The 19,336-nt window shown below is 39.5% G+C and overlaps 1 protein-coding gene and 1 pseudogene across 4 annotated transcripts in view; both read left to right on the forward strand.

Moving 5' to 3' along the window:
- Positions 1–19,336, forward strand: part of pcxb (pyruvate carboxylase b) — a 291,444-nt gene that overhangs the window by 119,533 nt on the left and 152,575 nt on the right. The window lies entirely within an intron of this gene.
- Positions 926–1,044, forward strand: LOC113019789 (uncharacterized; annotated as a pseudogene).

Here is a 19,336-nt window from a genome sequence, read left to right on the forward strand (position 1 = left end):
CTTGGGCAAGATATTCACCTATTCACACGAGCACTTTCTATGATTTTAAGTGCTAACTAACATTCACACATTGATTGGAGAGCAATGTAGGGTTAATATGACATGTTGTATTAAGTGCTTAGTAGTATAAGAATCCATTCAGTTACTGTGGGCTGCATCAACCTGATGTGTAGTTTGAACTTTTGAGGGTAGCTGTAACTTTAAGACGGGAAACACAGAGCACTTGGAACAAAGTGAGAGATACTTAAAGTTGGGAGAATGTTTCTGCGTCTTGCTTCCATGTTTCCTGTGGGATTGTATTCAAGTCTAATAACACGAGACAAAGCTTCACTTAAATTCAGCATGGACCACAGTGGCTACATATGCTGTGATATGGGGCGGGAGCTCCACTAATTTTAGCTCCACTCTACATATGCATGCTTCCTGGTCTGGGAGAAAAGATTATTTGATGTGAATATTGGTGAGCAGTGGGTAGACTTGGAGAGGAGGCAGGTTAGTCATAATTAACTATGAGGAATGGTATGATGAAATGGAAAAGAGATAGGGCAGAGGAGAAGAGGGTAATGGAATGGGGAAGTAGTGAAGGATGATGGACAACGAGGAGTAGGCGCCATGGTGAAATGGGCAGAGCAAACATGCTTTGGATGGATAGCGAGTCAAACACATTCAAAGACATAATGTACTTAATTTTGTCTGACCAAAAGAATAAAACCAAATATGTAAACATGACAATACTACTAATAAAGGCCGCAAATGAAAAAAAGGGAAAGAGCATATGGAGAAAACCAAAACATCTAAAGATAAAGATTGGACATAGCGTGCACAGGTTTAGGTTTTGAAGCTAGATCGAAAAGAAATGTATATATATTTTTTTAAAAATAGCTATGCTGTCATGTATAGGCAAAGACTAAAACCTTGGACAGCAGGTTAGGACGATACCACCCTGGTTATGACCGATCTTATCTGAACTTGGAAGCTAAGCAGGGTAGGGCCTGGTCACTACTTGGATGGGAGACCACCTGGGAATACCAGGTGCTGTAAGCCTTTCCTTTCCCTGGCTGTAGCTTTGGAGGTCATCTACTAATCGGAAGGTTGCTGCTCCAGTCGGCAAGATGCTAACCTCAAATTGCTCCCTGCACACTCTGTGTGAATGTTGGATAGAAAGTACTTAAGTGTAGAAAGTGCTGGTATAAATGGGTGTGAATGGGTGAATGACACATGTCATGTCGAATGACACATGTAAAGCGCTTCGAGTGCTCAGAGTAGAAAAATGCTATATAAGAACCAGTCCATTCACCATTTACAAATATTATTCAGGCACTACTAACCCTTTGAGGTCAGAATATGGCAGAGCAGTTACTTTTAGCTGTAACCTGTAGGACAAATGATTCTCTTAACCCTTTAAGACCTACCATAGAACCAACTCCGCCAGAGCTTTTACTTATTTCTACATGCTGTGGAGCCATTTTTGGGAGCATTTCAAGTTGATATACATCAATACAACCATTATAGGCCAAATTTTAATAATATGTATGCATTAAGTGTATAGTAATTACATACATTGCAAAAAAGTGCAATAAACTACAAAAAAATTGAAAATCATTTTTGTTTTTTAACATATATTTCTAGTTAGAGAAATTTAAGAGGCTTATCCCTCAAAACTGTAAATACAAAAAAGTTGCACAAAATAGTTTCCCACCACAGGAAATTTATTTTTAGTGTCTTCATAGTTTTATTTTTGGAATACACCAATTTTTATGTACTGCAGCAAAAACAAAAATATTCTAATGCAAATTTGCAAAAAACGGCATGTGCATCAAAATAAACATAATATGCACTGTTGATTATTTACCTGCCGCATTAACGCGAGAGGACGTGCTGCTGGGTTGAGATTCACGAGTCCGGAGCGGAATTAAAAACACGACATTCATTTAAAATTATCGGGTGTTTTTTGCATATTCGTAGTGTTTCCTCCCTTAAATGAAATATCTACTTTGCAAGTATTGCAAGTTGCCCCGTTGTCATCTGTTCTCATAAAGTATAACCAAACTTTTGAGCGTTTGAGCTGTTTAGGCGCCGTGTTTCCTGCCAGGTAAATGACGTGGTGACGTCATTCGGGGTGACTGGAATCGATAAGGGAATTGTTTGCAAAAATGGCAAACAATTCCAAGGAACTGAAACAGTGGGAACCGGTTCTCAACAAGAACCGGGTTTCGATACCCATCCCCACTCATTAAGGCCCTGATGGTAAAAAACTACATTTCCGCAAAATGACGTCACTTCCGGTTTCGGCAGGTCATGGTGGACATGCGATAGTTCGTGCTGATAGACGTAGGAAGTGTTACAAACAGCTGATCGGATCGGCAAAGCCTGTTTCTGGAATATTATGTTTTTGTTGCTGCAAGTGCTTTTTATGCAATTTTTGCAAAGCTATATGTGGAAGGAAACCGTGACCTAGGACAAGCTGATGGCATAAGATGTAAGTACAACTTCTCTGGTTTTATATGCAAAAAAATTATTGCGCTAGCTTACACGGTTGCAGTGATACCGGCATTTAAAAATAGTTACGCAAACGGAGCATGCCCGCTCCGACCGGCTTTAAAGGGTTAATCTCCCAGAGAAAGTGTCACCGTGTCACTTTTACATCTACTGAAATGGAAAAATAGAAAAACAAGGATATCTTGGCGAGATGGAGACAGTGAAAATGAGCAATGATTGAAATTCATGGAGGAAATGAGATGGTGAAGAAACCAAGTATTATGATGATTACAATGCAAAAAAGAATCAAGCAGGCATTTAAGAACCAGGGTTGAACAAATGGAGCCACAAAAAACTAAAAAATAAACAAAAACTTTTTATAACAGTATAAAGCAGTTGTGACTGTGCGGGTTAGCTGGTGAGGAAGGGGAAAGGCAGAGGAGCCGCAGGAGGCTAAAGAGATATTTTAGGGGTGAATAGAGAAAAGAATCACAAAGGTTTGTCCAATGTCACAAAGATGGCACGGAAAAAAGGACAAGAGGGTGCAACAACAAGAGAGGGAGAAGTGGCAGCAAGGGCGGGATCCGCAGCAACTCACGAGTATCACAATGTTTTTCAACAGCAAAATAGCTCAGGCTGTTATAGCATTAACAAAAGGAAAGAGCACTTGCAAGGACAGAAGTACTTCCATCAACAGATGGATTTCAAATGGGGGGGAAAAGAATGAGCAGAAACTCTTGGGGATAGATGGAGGTGAAAAGAGGCTGGAGTATTTGAGGAAAGAAGAAAACGAGGCCAACGGAGTGATCCTGGAGAGGATGGTGAAGTGGTACCCAGACTAAAAGTGCATGATAGAGGAGGCCTGTGAACTGGAGCTTTCTGGCAAAACTCAAAAGTTGAAGATGAGCTTTACGTTAGATTATAGTTATCTCAAGTAAACTTGAGGGCAAGAATAACTCTTAATATAATGTCTCGTCTTGCCTCGAACGTATTAACAAGGCAGAGGACGGGGCAGCGATTGAGATGGGATGACAGCAACGGATGATGGAAGAAATTGCTTGGATGGTGGAATGATGCTGTGCAGACTGTGAGGGAGATGGTCTGATGAGAGCTCACACTGTTAAATCAGACGCGTGGCAGTTGTGACACTATCTTCAGCCGCTGGCTGAGAGAGACGAGCACGATGAGGAGAGGATGGTAATGAGGATTTGGAGCGTTTGGGAGGAACTAGGAGCCAGAGTGAATGTTTGTCATAATGTCAAGCATTCAAACAGCCATCCTCCTCATGTTGGCACAGAGGAATACAGGTTGGGCTAAGGAGGTGGAGAAGGGAACTGTGGGCAGACATCTTACAGGGATCCGTGGCCTGTTTATGTTTGTGCCCCACATATTAGTACTAATATATTTTAATCAGTCTGAGCCCTGGGGTGTCAGAATACATTTGCTCAGTTTGAGTCTGGGTACAAGACGAATACTAATATATTTTAACGATCCTAAGCCTCGGGGTATTAAGACTGAATTTACTCAATTTGGGGGCTAACTTAACACCCATATATTCCAAGGGACACCTGACATAACAGTTTATTAAACAGAAGCCATGCACTAATACAATTTGTGGCATTGCTATCTATGCTGCAAACATCGGAGCATCCCGGATTGTCCTCAGTTCAGTTTTTAGGTGTTGATTTGTTTTGAATATCAGGGCACCATAAGCATTTTGTGCAACAAAGGTGCACGTTGTGTGTAGTTGTAGAGTAGTGCAAAGATCCCGCAGCGCACAAGTTGGATGTTATATCAGTATTAAAGCAATAAAAAAAGAAAAATCTGGTGTTTTCTGCCACTGTGGTTCCAGAGTCATGTTCACATTGTTCTCTTTAAGGACTTCAGCCTAAACATAGTCATGCTCTTATAATGTCCTTGTTTTGTGCACAGGTGTAACTTGGAAGTATTATGATTTAACACTGTAACACACCAATGTTTACCAGTTTTACTTTTTTTGTAAATTTTTAATCTTATGAGGAAATGAAATGTTTTCATAAAACTTGAAAGTGACATTTTGATGTAGGTATTAAAAATGCCGACAGAATCCCCTAAAATATGTCTACAGCTTAAACACTAATCAGCTAATTAACCTGAATGGGGTAATTGTACTATATTGAGAGGCCATTTGGACCATCTGGACTCTTAGACTTTGTTGCCATCCTAAGTCGGTCTAGCACAAAAGTTCAGCATGCTCGTGTGACCCGTGCCACAAGCTGTCACAGACTAAAATGAGTCATAGCGTGGCAGCAGTGCTAGAGTATAATTTTGAGTTTAAATCCCAGTGTGTCCAGATCTGTACTTACTTTAGATCCCCCACAGTGAGAGCCTCCGTAAGAGCTGTCAACGGTCAGTGAGGCCAGCATTCATTGGATGAGAGCAGTAGCATGTTTTCAAAAAGCTGGCTCCCAGGCTGTCAGAGTGACTGTGTGGCTTAGGTCTCCATGTAACATAAGTATTGTTTTTAATGAATCTGGCCTCCAGAGAGCAACACAATTAACTGTATTTCCAGTCAGCTCATACAGAAATATGCATTTGAACTGAAAGTACTGTCTGAGACTTGGTAATACCAATGGCAGCAACAACTACAAGCATTACAGAAGATGGAGAGGGAGAGGACAAGATAAGTACTGGATAACACACAGGACAGCAGATGTAATCTATGGGATTGTAATCCACTAATGATTTTACAGATGAGTACTCTTTGTAGTTTCAATTTGATTGGTTAACGAAAACAAATGAAGGGACAAATTTTGTGTGGTACCCTTTATCTCTAGATGTTGAAAATGTGTATAAAGTAGCTAATCCAGTCCCTGCAGCTGACATTTTCAGAGGAATGTTTTCTTTTGTTTTTTGGTTTGAGTGCTAAACCACTTAACACTGACCTTTAAATCATTCAAGAATAAAAAAGGCACCTCAATCACGGGATCAGCCAGTGTTTTCTAATCATTTGATTACAACTTTCAAAACAATTTTAAGTTGTGCTGTAGGCGCTTTATTGCAAAGATCCTGCCGCAAAAACACGATTTGCTCAGATTTCTTTAACTGAATGTACAAAAAAGTGTCAGGTCAGAAGCAGAGGTACATCTACAGGCCATCTGTAAAACATGGTGGAGGAGCTGTGATGTTTTGAGGTTGCAGGTCAGATCTTGTTAAAATTGATAGATTTATGAACCAGAAATTTATAGTCAGATTTTGGTCCAACGTAAGGGGCAGAATTACAGTTACAAACCTCACAGCTGCATGTGGATTTGTTTTGTTGCTTCATATATGATTATAAATATTGCTGACAAGTCTCATGCAATATACAATACATTGGACTGACTTGGTCAGAACTAGAGGAATGGATCCGTTTGCAGTTTTGATTAGAGAAAGAAATGCTGCAGAGACTGAGGAAGTCAAAGATAAGGGTGTGTGTGATGCATGATGCATTACTGCAGGGGTAGATCAAGGCTTGGGCATAATAATCAAAGTGCTTTTGTCCTTGTTAGACAAAAAAGACATGCCCACACAGTAAAGACATGCGCACAGACTCGTGCAGAATGACTGCTTTATACTGGTGCTTTTACATTGCAGCACGAATAGCCACTCTTTTCACACACACAAACACACTTTGATTATATTATGCATATCCAGTTTCCTGTTAATCTGTCAGAGTAATTCATCAGTTTCAATGATAAAAATGTAGCTCATTAATTCATTGGTCTTTGTAAAAAGATGGCATGTGAGGGAGAGAGAGAGATGAGGCAGACAGAGGGGTCATAAACAAAATAAGACAGAATGAAAATTAATTTGGATTGCACGTATGCATGCATATAAAGATGGGACGCTTAATAGTTTTCAATTTCAACTGAATATTCTGCTGCGTTTGTGTCCTTTTAAAGGAGGGCAGATGGAAACAGGTCTGCGATGGAGCGTTAGCAGATATTAAAATCCCAATTTTACAGTTGAGCACAAAGCGTGGGTAAGGATATTTAAATAGTACACACCACATACACCTATCAGCTGTGGCGTGTATTTAAAAACTATATTTGCAGTAAGAAACAAACTTGGTTTCAGGCAGAGTTCAAGCTGAAAAAGATGTTGGAGGAATAGACTGAAAGGGCAAGTTGGGAGTGTATTGAGGCAAAAGTCAAAGAAATGGCAAGACCTCACCAGAAGGTTTTGGATGAGAAAGATATAGTGAGTAAAGGAGTTCAGATGAGGGTGGATTAGGAGGGATAAAGCTGTACCTGAGGAGATGGACACAATGGAAAGGGAAATGCCGGATAAAGATGGAACGTGGATGTGAATTTGAGACGTAGGAAAGATTAAAATGTATTTGAACAGTTAGATTTTCCTCTGTTTTCCTCACTTATCTCCATCCTCTTTTCATAAAAACAAATATTTATGCAAGTATTTGCAATATTTTTGTGATGATTTTTGTATTTTAATACCGTTGCAATATATGTTGAATAAGGAAGCTTTGTAGAAACGGCTGTTTGATATGTAGCTTCACCTATTAGGTAGTTGGACAGTTGACTAAAAAGTTGTTTAGGTATAGGTCGTTTGCCTGTTAAATCTTCTCAGAACGATCCTTAATGATGCCATTCTTTTTTTAATTCAATTTTATTTATACAGCACCAAATCACAACATCAGTCGCCTCAGGGTCTACCTGTATGGCAGGGTAGACCCTACAATAATACATGCAGAGTAAAACCCAACTACAACCCTATGAGCAAGCACTTGCTTGTGACAGTGGGAAGAAAAAACTCCCTTTTAAGCAGAACCAGGCTCAGGGAGGGGCGGGGCCATCTGCCGTGACTGGTTGGGATGAGCAAAGGAAGACAGGATAAAAAGACATGCTTTGGAAGAGAGCCAGAGATTAATAACAAGTATGATTCAATGCGGAGAGGTCTGTTAACACATAGTGAGTGAGAAAGGTGACTGAAGAAGAAACACCCAGTGCATCGTGGGAATCCCCCAGCAGCCTACGCCTATTGCAGCATAACTAGGGGAGGATTCGGGGTCACCTGATCCGGCCCTAACTGTACGCTTTATTAAAAAGTTAAGTTTTAAGCCAAATCTTAGGAGACAGACACTATCTGTACTTTTGAGTCCAAACTGGAAGCCCATAGAAGAGGGGCCTCCCATTCAACTTTTAAGTACTCCAGGAGCAACAACTAAGCCTGCAGTGCGAAAGCAAAGTAGTGGAGGCAATGTGATGCATAGGATCCAGTTGCGACAAAAGACAGGAGCAGTTGGATGAATGGTGAAGCGTGCAGGGACATACTGCCCGCTCTAATTTAGTCAAATGCAGCAAGTTCATTGTGACTTTGAAGAATACTTTCACTTTTACATTCAGTCTCTCACTTCATCTTAACCTCCCTATTCTTGAGTTTACTACTGCATATAACACTAAAGGCTAAAAGATCCACCATCTTTTTGATTGGCAGCTGCAAACATGATAAAGGAGGAAATCTATTCTGTTGTCCGTGCTTTCCAACCTTAGTTGTCATGGTCTGACGGGACTTGATGGAAAATTATGCATTTTATTTAAGATTATTTGAAAGACAGGAACGGGTATGCAGTTTGTTGTAAACCCACAGTTGGGTTATTGCTATATTTTTCTTCAAACCCCTTAAATTAATGCTTGGTGTCTGCACTTCACTTGGATGTTGACTGTTTAATTTCAGATCTGATGTTGTGTCATACAGAGAGAAGGTACAGAAAAGTTGTGACTGTCCAAATATTTGTCAAACTCTTTATGTGCTTAGAGATTCAAATGTCTGTGTATATATCTGAATAGTTTTAGGCAACTAAGATAATTTGTTTCCTCAAATTGATGATTTAATTTAATGTTGGTGTTTGTTTGTTTTTTTTAAGTGCAATTTGACTTTAACTGATTTCTACTTTCTTTTGTTGAGCTCTGTGCTGCTGATGCGTTCCTTTACTGTCATTTGCTTTTGTGCCTGGTGTTAGGGAGCTGCAGTGTTTTGTTTCTCTCAGGTTAACGCTTGTAGGCTGAAAGTAATAATTTTTTATTTTATTTTATTTATTTATTTATTTATTTATTTTTGAGCATCTATCTGCATCTCCCTGCTGAACACCGATGTTCTTCTTCACTTTCTGTGACACAGTATGTACAATGCAGGTTTAAAAGTGGTGTTAAAAATAAATCTAGGAGATGGTCTTTTGGCTCAAAGCCCCTGAAGGTTCTTTGGTGAGTCAGGATTGGAAAAAGTTCTCTGCTTCTGAACTTTGCTCTTGATCTATATTTTTCACCAGCTGCTGCTACACCGATTGAACGAAGGACCTGGCAGCCCACCCAAATGTTTTCCCATAAAACTGGCTAACTAATAATCCCTCTTTCCCTCCCTTTTTTAATATCTAGCATTATAACTTCACTTCCCTTAACCTTGGCTTGTCATACCTTAGTTCTTAAGCGGCATCCACACAGGGAGGGCTGTGATTAGTGACCAGAGACGATGTAAAGTCCATGAAATTTAGCAGTTTGAAGCAACGACTGGTTGAGTAACAGTCGGCTCCATGAAGTGACCTGAATTAAACTCAACTATGAGCAGCAGTTGAAGCCACTAACATTGAAAGTAAAGTGCTGATTAATATGATGTCATGGTAAAGACATGAGGTTACCTCATGTCCACCAGTGATCAACCGTGGGCTGAAGAGTGATGCACAGCGAGCACTTTAAGTCGATGAAGCTTCACTTTCACGTTTGTTTTTTTTCTTTTATCATTTAATTGAAATTTGCGTAGCAGCTTTACCTTAATCTCTGGCATTTTCCTCAGCACTCCTGATACTCCCTCTTGCTCTCACCCCACTTCACTCCCACTTTTGCTTCCTAAGCTCCCACTGTTTGCGTTTGACTCGGCTACATCGCACTCTGGCTTTGCCTTCTTTGTCAATTCCCCTTACAGCTCTCCTCCCTCAACTTTGCTCTTTTTCTCTGTCTATCTGTCATGTATTTTTAATGCCTTTGAGACCTTCAAGTCTTTGCTAGTTCAGCTTGACTTCAAAATAAAACAGTTGAGTTCTGTATGTGTTGGATGGGAGGGGATGATGAGAAGGGAAGGTCTGCAATGCATGAGGTGACAGGACCAGGCCTTTATTTTAGACGTGTGGGGTGTTTTTGAGAGAGTGAGGGGAAAAAAGACACGGAGCAGACGATTCATATGAACATTCAGCAGATCATCAAGTACATGAACCAGTTAATGACACAAATATCAGCCTGTACACAAACCTACAGTTTTCTGGTAAACAGAGACCAGTGTATAACACAGTCGATCACATTGGAAGCATTTCAGGAAATAAAAGGGATGGATAGTCTGTGTATTGCTTTTTCTATCTGATAATTTCTTTGTAACAGATGAATTGATGAGTTTTAATTTGTTGACTCATTCTAAATATTATAAAACCAGCTGCTATTTGTTTACCAGATTCCTTATCTTAGAAAGGGCTAATATTCTTTCCTCTTGTTTGGACTAGCTAGCAGTCTACGGTGATGCTCTTGTCTTGTATTTGCTGTAGCATTTAGTGCAACCAGTGCTAATCTCTTATTTGTATGCTTTGAACACACAAGTAGGTCCACTTCATGAATATGTTGTTATTGTTGCATATATAAAATATAAAAGTGACAGAATAATAGCTGAATTCATCTTAAGAATTGGCTGAAAGTTGAATGACTGTAGGAACAAAGTTGGAGCTGGTGGAGAAATGGAGTGAAAATCAGGATGGTGCAATGTAGGGAGGGAAGAAGTAGTTTAAAGTGACCTGCTTAGCAAGAATCAGATGCTTTTTGTTATACTGTATAGAGAGCGTGAGGATAAGAGAGAGAAGTGATTGCCAGTGAATTTTGGATTGTGTTGTTGCTTTGTTGCTATGGTGTTGCATTTCCTAATGCAGACATGAAAATGAAAATGGAGACAGAAACCACACAAAGTAGTCTGTGATCAAATTTTTCTCTTCCATTGAATTTTATCTTATATTTGTCCCTCGGCCATAGAAGGCTGTTGGGGTATTGTCGTCGCCCTGCTGGGCAGGCGCAGTCGGGCAGGCGCAGTCGGGCAGGCGCAGACGGGCAGGCGCAGACGGGCAGGCGCAGACGGGCAGGCGCAGTCGGGCAGGCGCAGTCGGGCAGGCAACGTAGACACGAACGAAGCGACCTAAGAGTTTGAAATTGATACCCTAATCGTATCTACTAAAAATCACAGATGGATTTGAATCTCAGTGATGTTGACTTCTGAAAGTGTTGTGAACATGATAACTTGAAGGAAGTGACCTAGGATTTTGAAATTCATACCATAGGTTGTATCTACTAGGAGGCTGAGGGTTGCCACTGACTGGCGCCAGGATTTTTCTCCCATCAAAGTGCCTTTTCCTCCCTCCTCTCTCTCTCTACATTGTTCCTCAGTTGCCATATTTTCCACCCCCCTCTGTTTTTGTCACATGATTAAAAAGATAAATGTGCAAAAGGTTTCGTAATGTGTTATTGGCACACAGCAGCTTCCTTTTAATCTGTCATCTGTATGTGTTTGCTGATGGTGCTGATTGCATCTGTGACCAGGAACATCATCTTGTGATTTCTGGGTGTTGCTACAGGAATAAAATTTGGATCATAATGTGGGTTTTTTTGGTTTATTTTCTTCTTTTTTTCCTCTTTTTTTTTTTTTTTTTCCTGTCTTGGGTTGCTGCAAAAAGTTTTAAAATTTATCTCTACGCTGCATGGCAGGGTGGCACTGTATAATTTTAGAAAAGAACAAATTGAGATTGATTGTATTGAAGCACACAGAACAGATAAAGGCTGACAAACTGCTCGTGTCTGCAGCTGTCGGTGTTTAATATATAAATAAAATCCACTGTGAATAACATTTATAAAGCAATAAGTGCACAGATACTATTTTAAAAGTTAAATGCAATTTAGCAATGGAAACTGCATTTTGCAGTTTTTTCTTTGTTTGGTGAAATGTTTGCGTGTTATTAAAAGTAGCATTTCATGTCAAATTTGACGTTGAACCACGTAGCAATCTGAGTTAAAAAAAAAAGCACCTTTAACTGTTGTTCTGGTTGTTAATGAACTCTTTATTTGCTGCATAAAAAATACTGCTTTCTGTAACTTTGACAGTTCTATAACAAAATCTCAATGAAAGCCTTTAATTTATTGGACATACTTGCATACACAGAGGAACTTTATATGAAACGCAGGGGTGGCCGATTAATGTGCTGAATTACTCATGTGTCCCTCGGTTTCACACAACTACTGAACATGGACGATTCCTTTTCTTCTTCTTCTTCTTTTTTTTTTTTTACTGTAAAAGAGTACAGAAAAACATATCGGTGTATGTGATAGATTTAAAAAAAAAAAAAAAAAAATGTAGCCGACTTTATGAACCTAAACAGCATGATCCTGCAGGCGCAAGAAATACGTAGCATTGAAGCAACAAGTACATCAAAGATCTGTTGAAGTTGGAATTGACGAGGAAGCACTTGGATATTAGGATGGTATAGGCATAGCCTTAAGATGTGTTCGGCGCCGTCACAGTGAGGAAGATGGGCAGCGCAGATGAAAGCTGATAGATGGTTTGAACTTTTGGGTGAGCCAGAAGAAGATGAGAGAAGTCTCGACAAGCCTGAGTGCCACATGCACACGGAGGGAAAAAAATCCTTTAATATTGCACTAGCAATCAAAAGTAAAGCACACTGGTAGAAAATCCAAATACCTTGACTGGGGATGATGGCGTTTCACATAAAGGTCCCCAACTGTGTTGAGCAGAGCAAGATTTTTAAATCCTGATAAGTTGTGTGTCCAACTAAAACAGCCACAATGAGGTAGTCTTTCATTTGACTTTTACTCAATGTTGCAAAAGACACATTCAGTGGGAACAAGTCGTCATGGATCTTATAGGAGTCAATTATCACCTCAAGGTCAGACCATGCAGTGCTCAAAATAATCAAAGACCTACCTCTCACTCTAACTAGCTAAATGAAGCCTACAAAGTTCATGATGGTACAATCCGAAAAAGACTGAACAAGTGTGGCTTCTTTGGAAGGGCCAGTAGAAAGCCTCTACTCTTTAAAAGAACATGGCAGCACAGCTTAGATTCAAGATTCAAGAGCTTTATTGTCAATACAACAGTATACATGGTATACAGTGTACCCAAATTCTGTTTCACCCCAAGCCCCCCATGGTGCATTATAAGTATATAAAATATATATTTCCAAGAGATATCAAACTAGAAATTACAAATAAATAATGTGCTAAACTTCAGTAAAATTAAGGGATAAAAGGAACTAATTACTAACTAAACAATACTATAATGATAACTATACATTACTAACTGTATGATAAAGACATGACAGACGATACGAAGTGGATTGTGCAGCGGTATTGAATACCAGGTTCAAGTTATGGTCAGGATATTATAGACGAGACATGACAAAGACATGTGCAAATGTAGCATAGTTTAGCTTTACAAAGTTGGAACTTTTTACTGAAAATCGAATTCAGCATATCAGCACAAACACTACATACAAACTGTGAAACACGGCGGTGGAGGGGTGGGCTTGTTTTACAGTCACTAAGACAACCACAGTCCTCTGTATATTAAGGTCTCGTAGAGTCAAATGTGAGGTCATGTGACAGTGACCCAGTGGACCCCATTTAAATCTATAAAGTCATGCTGTTATTTTGACTAACAATTCAGTAATAAACCATTAAACCGGTGCAAACAGTGCAGCTTAGCCAAGAATGAGAACATGCCAACATGTAGCTTCTATGAGCATAAACTGCAATAAAATTTAGGTTGAAAGTAAGGGCAACCTTAATGCTCAGGTTGTAATTGAGCTTTAGATTTGCTTAAATGTAAAAAAGCAGAGAGACACTAGAAAACATTAAGGTGGAATCACACAGGACAGATGTGAACTTTGAAGGTGTTTTCTGAGGACACTCAACAAGATTTCCATATTTAAACATTAGGACCTAAAATCCAACAGCTTCCCTGAGCTGATGAAACTTTGATGGGTCTTGTCTAGGCTGTTGAATTACTATGTTTGAATTTATTCTCCTCAGACACTGTTTGTTTTTATTTTTTGAGTATAAACTTAGACATCACTAGCTCTCTTCAGAATCTCATAGGCATTGACAGGTGGAAACTGTATGTGCAAGATCTGAGGATTTATTTCCATGCAGTACATACGCGTGTAAACATGCATCTTCATAGCAGAAGTCTGCATCTCCTCCTGAACCAACTTATATCTACTGTGGCTGCAAGTCTGTGTAAGTGTGAACTGCTAGTAATTCAAATAAGTGTGTTTGTGTCCATTGAACCTCCGTCCAAACCCCCAAACAGCTTGTAGTGCTGTCAGAGACATCTGGTTGCCACTGACTCTAATGGTCACACGGATGTTAAATACTACATGAGGTGTGTGTGTGTGTGTGTGTGTGTGTGTGTGTGGCATCAAGCATCTCTGCCCCAGTATTTCTTCCTGAGGTTATGCTGGGAGTCACTTTGTTTGGATTTTTGCTTGGTGTTGGACAAAATGTGGACATTTATGGGTACATTTTTAAGGAGCTGTGCGTGATTTTTATTTTTCATATTTTCTCCTCATGATGGTAGTGAGGAATCATGGAACAGTTACTACTGTATGTAATTAGGTGATTAATGGCAATTTTTAATAGAGGAATATATGAAGGAGGGAGGGACGAAATTGTGAAGAGATTAAGAAGGAAGAGGGTTCAAGCAAGGAAGATGGCAGTCGAAGTGAAGTGCTGGGCCACGGGTGTGTGGGGTGGAGCGAAGATGGGAATTACACAGGAGTAGAAAGGAAATAAAAGGAGGAAAGGGGTGAAAATGAGAGGGAGGATGATGAGAATATGAAGAGAGGGGGAAATTAATGTGTTCTGAGGAGTAGAAGCAAGGCAGAATGGGTGATAATTGACAGAAGATTCAGAGCTAAAAAGGGAGAAAATGAAAAGGAAGAAAAACTGTGAAGAAGCAGTCTTCTATTGCTTATTAGGGTCATTACACCTCCGTCTGGAACACACACTCTGAGAGGATTGAAAGGAGAAAGCAGTTCAGTATGAGTATCAAAAAATGGGCTTTTGATAAATGGCAACAAGAATCTGAAAGCAGGGCATGTGTGCTCTGCAGTGTGCACAAACATTTACTGTCAAATTAGTTAGTACTTGGCTATAAATATGTTTTTATTATGAAGGACACAAACACATCTTTGGACTTGGCCTAAAAATGTATCGATGCTGCTGTGAAGTGGTAAATAGAGGGAAACGGAAGGCAGGAGGAAAAATAAACACTGAAAGTCAGAGCAGGGAAGAAAGGAAGAAAAGATTTTAAATGAAGTAAAAGAGGATAAATAAAGCCAGTGATACCCCAGGGAGACATACAGGGAGGAAAGTGAGGTAGGTAATGGTTTTGTGAGATGGTATAAAATAGAACCTGTACTGTACAGGACAGGAAATGAAGGTGAAATTGAAAATATAGGAGTAAAAGTGAAATAAAGTATCGGAGTAGATGTACTTTAAATTCATGCACTTGTACAGCAGCTGTGGATTACAGCCACAGATAATGAAAAATATGCACTAAAAGATTTTCCATTGACAGTGTGACTGGATTATTTGCAGTAGAAGGATCCTCGTGCATGTAAGAGATGACCAGTGCAGGTTTTTTCTTTTCCAAAATTCAAAAATAATTTCAGTGAAAGAAAATGATTTTACAAAAGGCTCCTTTCATGCATCACTGAAAGTCTCCAGTTAACTTTCTGTTAATGAAATGAGAATGTTCATGTCTCCCTGGTTTCAGACTTTGCTAATAACTTGTGAAAGACTGTAGAAAATGCAGAGTAACTTTTAATTGAAGCAAGGAGAAATTGCTTTGCTGTCGTTAGAGTAGCCATGATTCAGCCGAGTCGGATTTATGTAACCAGTGCAGCCATTAATTCTGTGAAAAGGTCTCTGTTTAAAATAAATAAACCTCTAGTGTTTGTCCCTTTGTGTTATAGTGAAGTGTGAGAGGTCCCGCTTATTATCAACATAGGCATTTAAGTTCTCCAGTCAGTGGAGTTCGGTATTAAAGCAGACCAGCGTAAAGCACCTGTAGCTAAAGGCCAGTAGCATCACATGGATGTACTACATACACATAGAACACCATCAATTTAATTTGTAGCAATTTTTTTGCCAAATTTGTTACCCTTCTGTCATTAGCTCTTCGGAATATTAAATACCATAACCATTATGGTGTCAGTGGAGACTGAGCTTATGGCATCTGCCCACTTTCAAAAGTTAACATTTCCCTTGGAATTTCTTTAATTTAGGCTTAAGTGAAATAAAAGGTCAATATTTTAATTGAAAACTGTGGTAAACATACTGGCTCGGGGGGCTTGTGACAGCATACCAAGTGCACATTTTAATTTGGCACGTTGCAGTTACATGATGCAGAAGCTGTGACAGCGAGACACCCAGTTATGAAGGACATCAGTAATTAAATTCAGGAGATGGCCAGATTTTTCCAGGGCTGCACATAAACTGTCACCAAATTCCTTGGGAGTCAACCCACTTACGCATTTAGCAAAAAGAAGAGAAAAGTAGAAAGATGCTTTAGAGACATCGAGTCTTTAAAACTGGTGACAAAGTTGTGAAGTTTGTTTCTGTGTCAAGTGATTGAAAGCTGGATTTATTTCCCCCCTTTGAAGTTGGTGTTCATTTCTGACCTCCCCACAAACTTTGTATAGAGAATTAATTAAAAAGGGTCTTTTTAGGGGTCGTGAAGGACCCTCCGGCCTCATCTGGTAATGCTTGGACACACGATGCAATTCTTAAAACATGTTTGTCTTTTGTTTTGTTTCTTTGAAGTATTGAAATAGGTGTTGGCGAATGACCTTGTTTTTACTTCACTTCCCCCTGTCTCACTTCTTTCCGTCTTCATTCATCCATGCAGCTTGACTTCAAACATTAACATGGAAGATACATTTTCATCTCTCCCCAACTCCATGTGTTATTCTGTCTCGTTCCCTTCATTGCTCTCCTTACCTCTCTGTGTTTCTGCCTCTCCATCTGCTCCTCTCCAACTCTAATTGGTACAATATCAGTTGGAGCTCAGATATTGCCTTCACTTTTGGTCTGTTTCTGGCAGGCAGTGTTGTCTCAATGTTTCCTCTCCATAGATCAGATTCAGGTGCGTTCGTGCTGACTTATAAGTCTATATGTAAGCCTAGGCTGCCAAAATGCAAAAGAGTTTAACCAGGTAGCAGCAGGACTGAGTTTGACGAAGGTGATGAAAGGTTTGAGGTGAAGGGGCTGTGAGTGAGCCTCGGTTGAGGAGTCTGTAAAGTGGGAATTGAGAGTAGAGTGGATAAAAGGGAAAACGGACTTAATGGTAAATGGTTTGGAGAGTGTTTTGAAGAGGTTTCATTGTTATCACAAAAGCAAGCTAACTGTGAAATCTGGAATAGGGTCCACTTACGGAGGCTAAGAAATTGAACCATTTCTGTGTTAAAATCCCTAAATGAGTTGAAGGTATCAAGGATCTTGTTCAGTTGTTTGTTTGAAACTAAGGCCCAAAATCAAAGTCATTTCACGTCTGTTTCTGCACTTTACACTCCCCTGCTGCAATGTACCACGTCTTTAAAAACACAGTATTGTCAACAGCGGGAAGCTGACCAACCGATATTAGTTTATATTACTTTCAATTTTAAAGGAACAGTCGGCCGATTTTGTATTTTTACTTGAAAGTTAGAAGTTGCACTTTTAATTAGTGTGTAAGTATGTCTTCCAACAATCGATGCATTGTTATAAACTCAAAATTAAGCAATTAAAAATGCACAGGTGCGAACGCAGATTTTTTTTGAAGCCGCCATTTGCCCCACCGTCTTTACTTCAGGGGCAGAGGTTCGGCCAGTTGTGTTTATATATGTGGCCACATCCATAGCACTCCTGCTGCGGAGGCAAATGTGAGCTTGGGAGCTACGATTGATCAAACCTGTGACTTTGTTTCCTTTACCAAAGAAGTGAAAACACATTAAATCATGTTTCTGCTTTGGCACTTTTTATAATTAAAATTGTTATTGCTGAAAAAAAAGAGAGCTGTGCAACACAAATGTTTGATGAATATGCTCTTTTTGTATAGTAAAGTGTCTTTTTGTTGTTATTGCTTGAGAGGGATTTCTCCAGTCTCTGAGTTCAGTGGTGTAAAGCTTGTCCACATGATAAATTGCAAAGCTCTCACACTGAAACTCTGTGATCTCCCAACAGTTGGATAAAACCATTTCAGTAAAACCACTGATGTGTTGTTATAGGTGTAGACGTCTTAAATCAATGTTCAAATGGGCTCTCTGGACTCATTTTTTTCGTGCTCTTCACTTATTACTGTTTTAAGGTGGCATATCGACTTGGTCAAGTGAAACTTTTCAGCTCATTTGTTTGTGCCAACCGCACTGTAGTTTTATGACTCAGTTCTCTACAATCTTTACATAAGCTATTGTTGCAATTGAAGAGAAATATACCATTGATCTATGCTTCAGAGTGAATGGAGGATAATCTGAGAGAGGCACTTTGAGCATTTGGAAAAGAAGGTAGAGATCACATTAAAGGATACTTTCTTTCAGAGTTTGCAGTAACGACTGAACAAATTGTGAGGGTAAAAGGAGGGAAGATGGTGAAAAGTGGCATTGTTTGATTGTGGAAATATTATAAGGAAGATAGTATTAAGCAGAAAGCCTTCATTTTAGCTTGTGTGCACATGTGCATTTACTGATTAACAGGAATCCCAAGGAAAACAGGAGGATAAAGCTGGATTATTGCATAAGGAACAAGATGACAGCCCACACAAGTGTACAAGACAACAGAGAACCGTGTGTGTGTGTGTGTGTGTGAGTGAAACCATTTAAGCACTTAAATTATTTGTATGTCTTGTGTGCATCAAAGAAAACGAGTTAAGATGGAGATAAAATGACGTGGTGAAAGAGTGAGAGAATTTTTCCTGTTGTACAGCGCCCTGAGCTGAAAGAAGCTGCCACCTTCGGTTTAATTATTTATGTGGTACTTGGCCTTCCATTCAAATCTGCCTGTATAGTCTCTCATACTTTTTCTTTTTCTGGCTGCAAAATCTTTAGAGATGCTGTTTTTGTTCGAGCCCATGCTGAGCAAGTGGATGGTCTCTGTGGCATTTTGCTTTGGCAAAATTCTGCTGATATTGAAATGCTTGAAGCCACCGTCAATGCAGTGATCACATACTGCGTCTTCATATATTGACAAAGGCACAGCGCGAGAGTTCACAAGCCCTCGTTAACAGATAGCAGACAAAAGTAAATATAGAAATGCCACTACACTGGTTTAATTTGGGAAGGGGGTGGGGGGGCGCAGAGTGGAAATGTTTTGTTTCTGATAGTGTCCTGGAATTTATATTTCCTTTTTTTTTTTCCCCTCTCCCATTTGTATTTTCCCATTTAAACTACTTGCCTGACTGGTTCCAATATCCACTGAGTCGTTTGGCTTCCAGTCCAACTACATATCCCATGTATATATATTTGTTCAGTAAAGTGTAACGGTAAGCATCTGTCTTCCTGCCCATTTGATTAGTCTCCTGACACAGGCAGCGTAGAGTTGTTTACAGTTAAAAAAAAATCTATTTCAAAACAATATTGGTATCAGATTTCTCTGCATGAATGTGTGTTTTTATAGCCGCATTTCTTATTGCTGTCCAGCATATATTAAAGCCTGTAGCAAAGATTTATGTATTCAAACATAAATCTTTTATTAAATACATCAGTGTTTCTTTGTGTGGGTCCAGTTAAGTGAGACTGTGCAGGCAG

This window comes from Astatotilapia calliptera, chromosome 3 (assembly GCF_900246225.1).
Source record: "Astatotilapia calliptera chromosome 3, fAstCal1.2, whole genome shotgun sequence".
Classification (NCBI taxonomy): Eukaryota; Metazoa; Chordata; class Actinopteri; order Cichliformes; family Cichlidae; genus Astatotilapia; species Astatotilapia calliptera.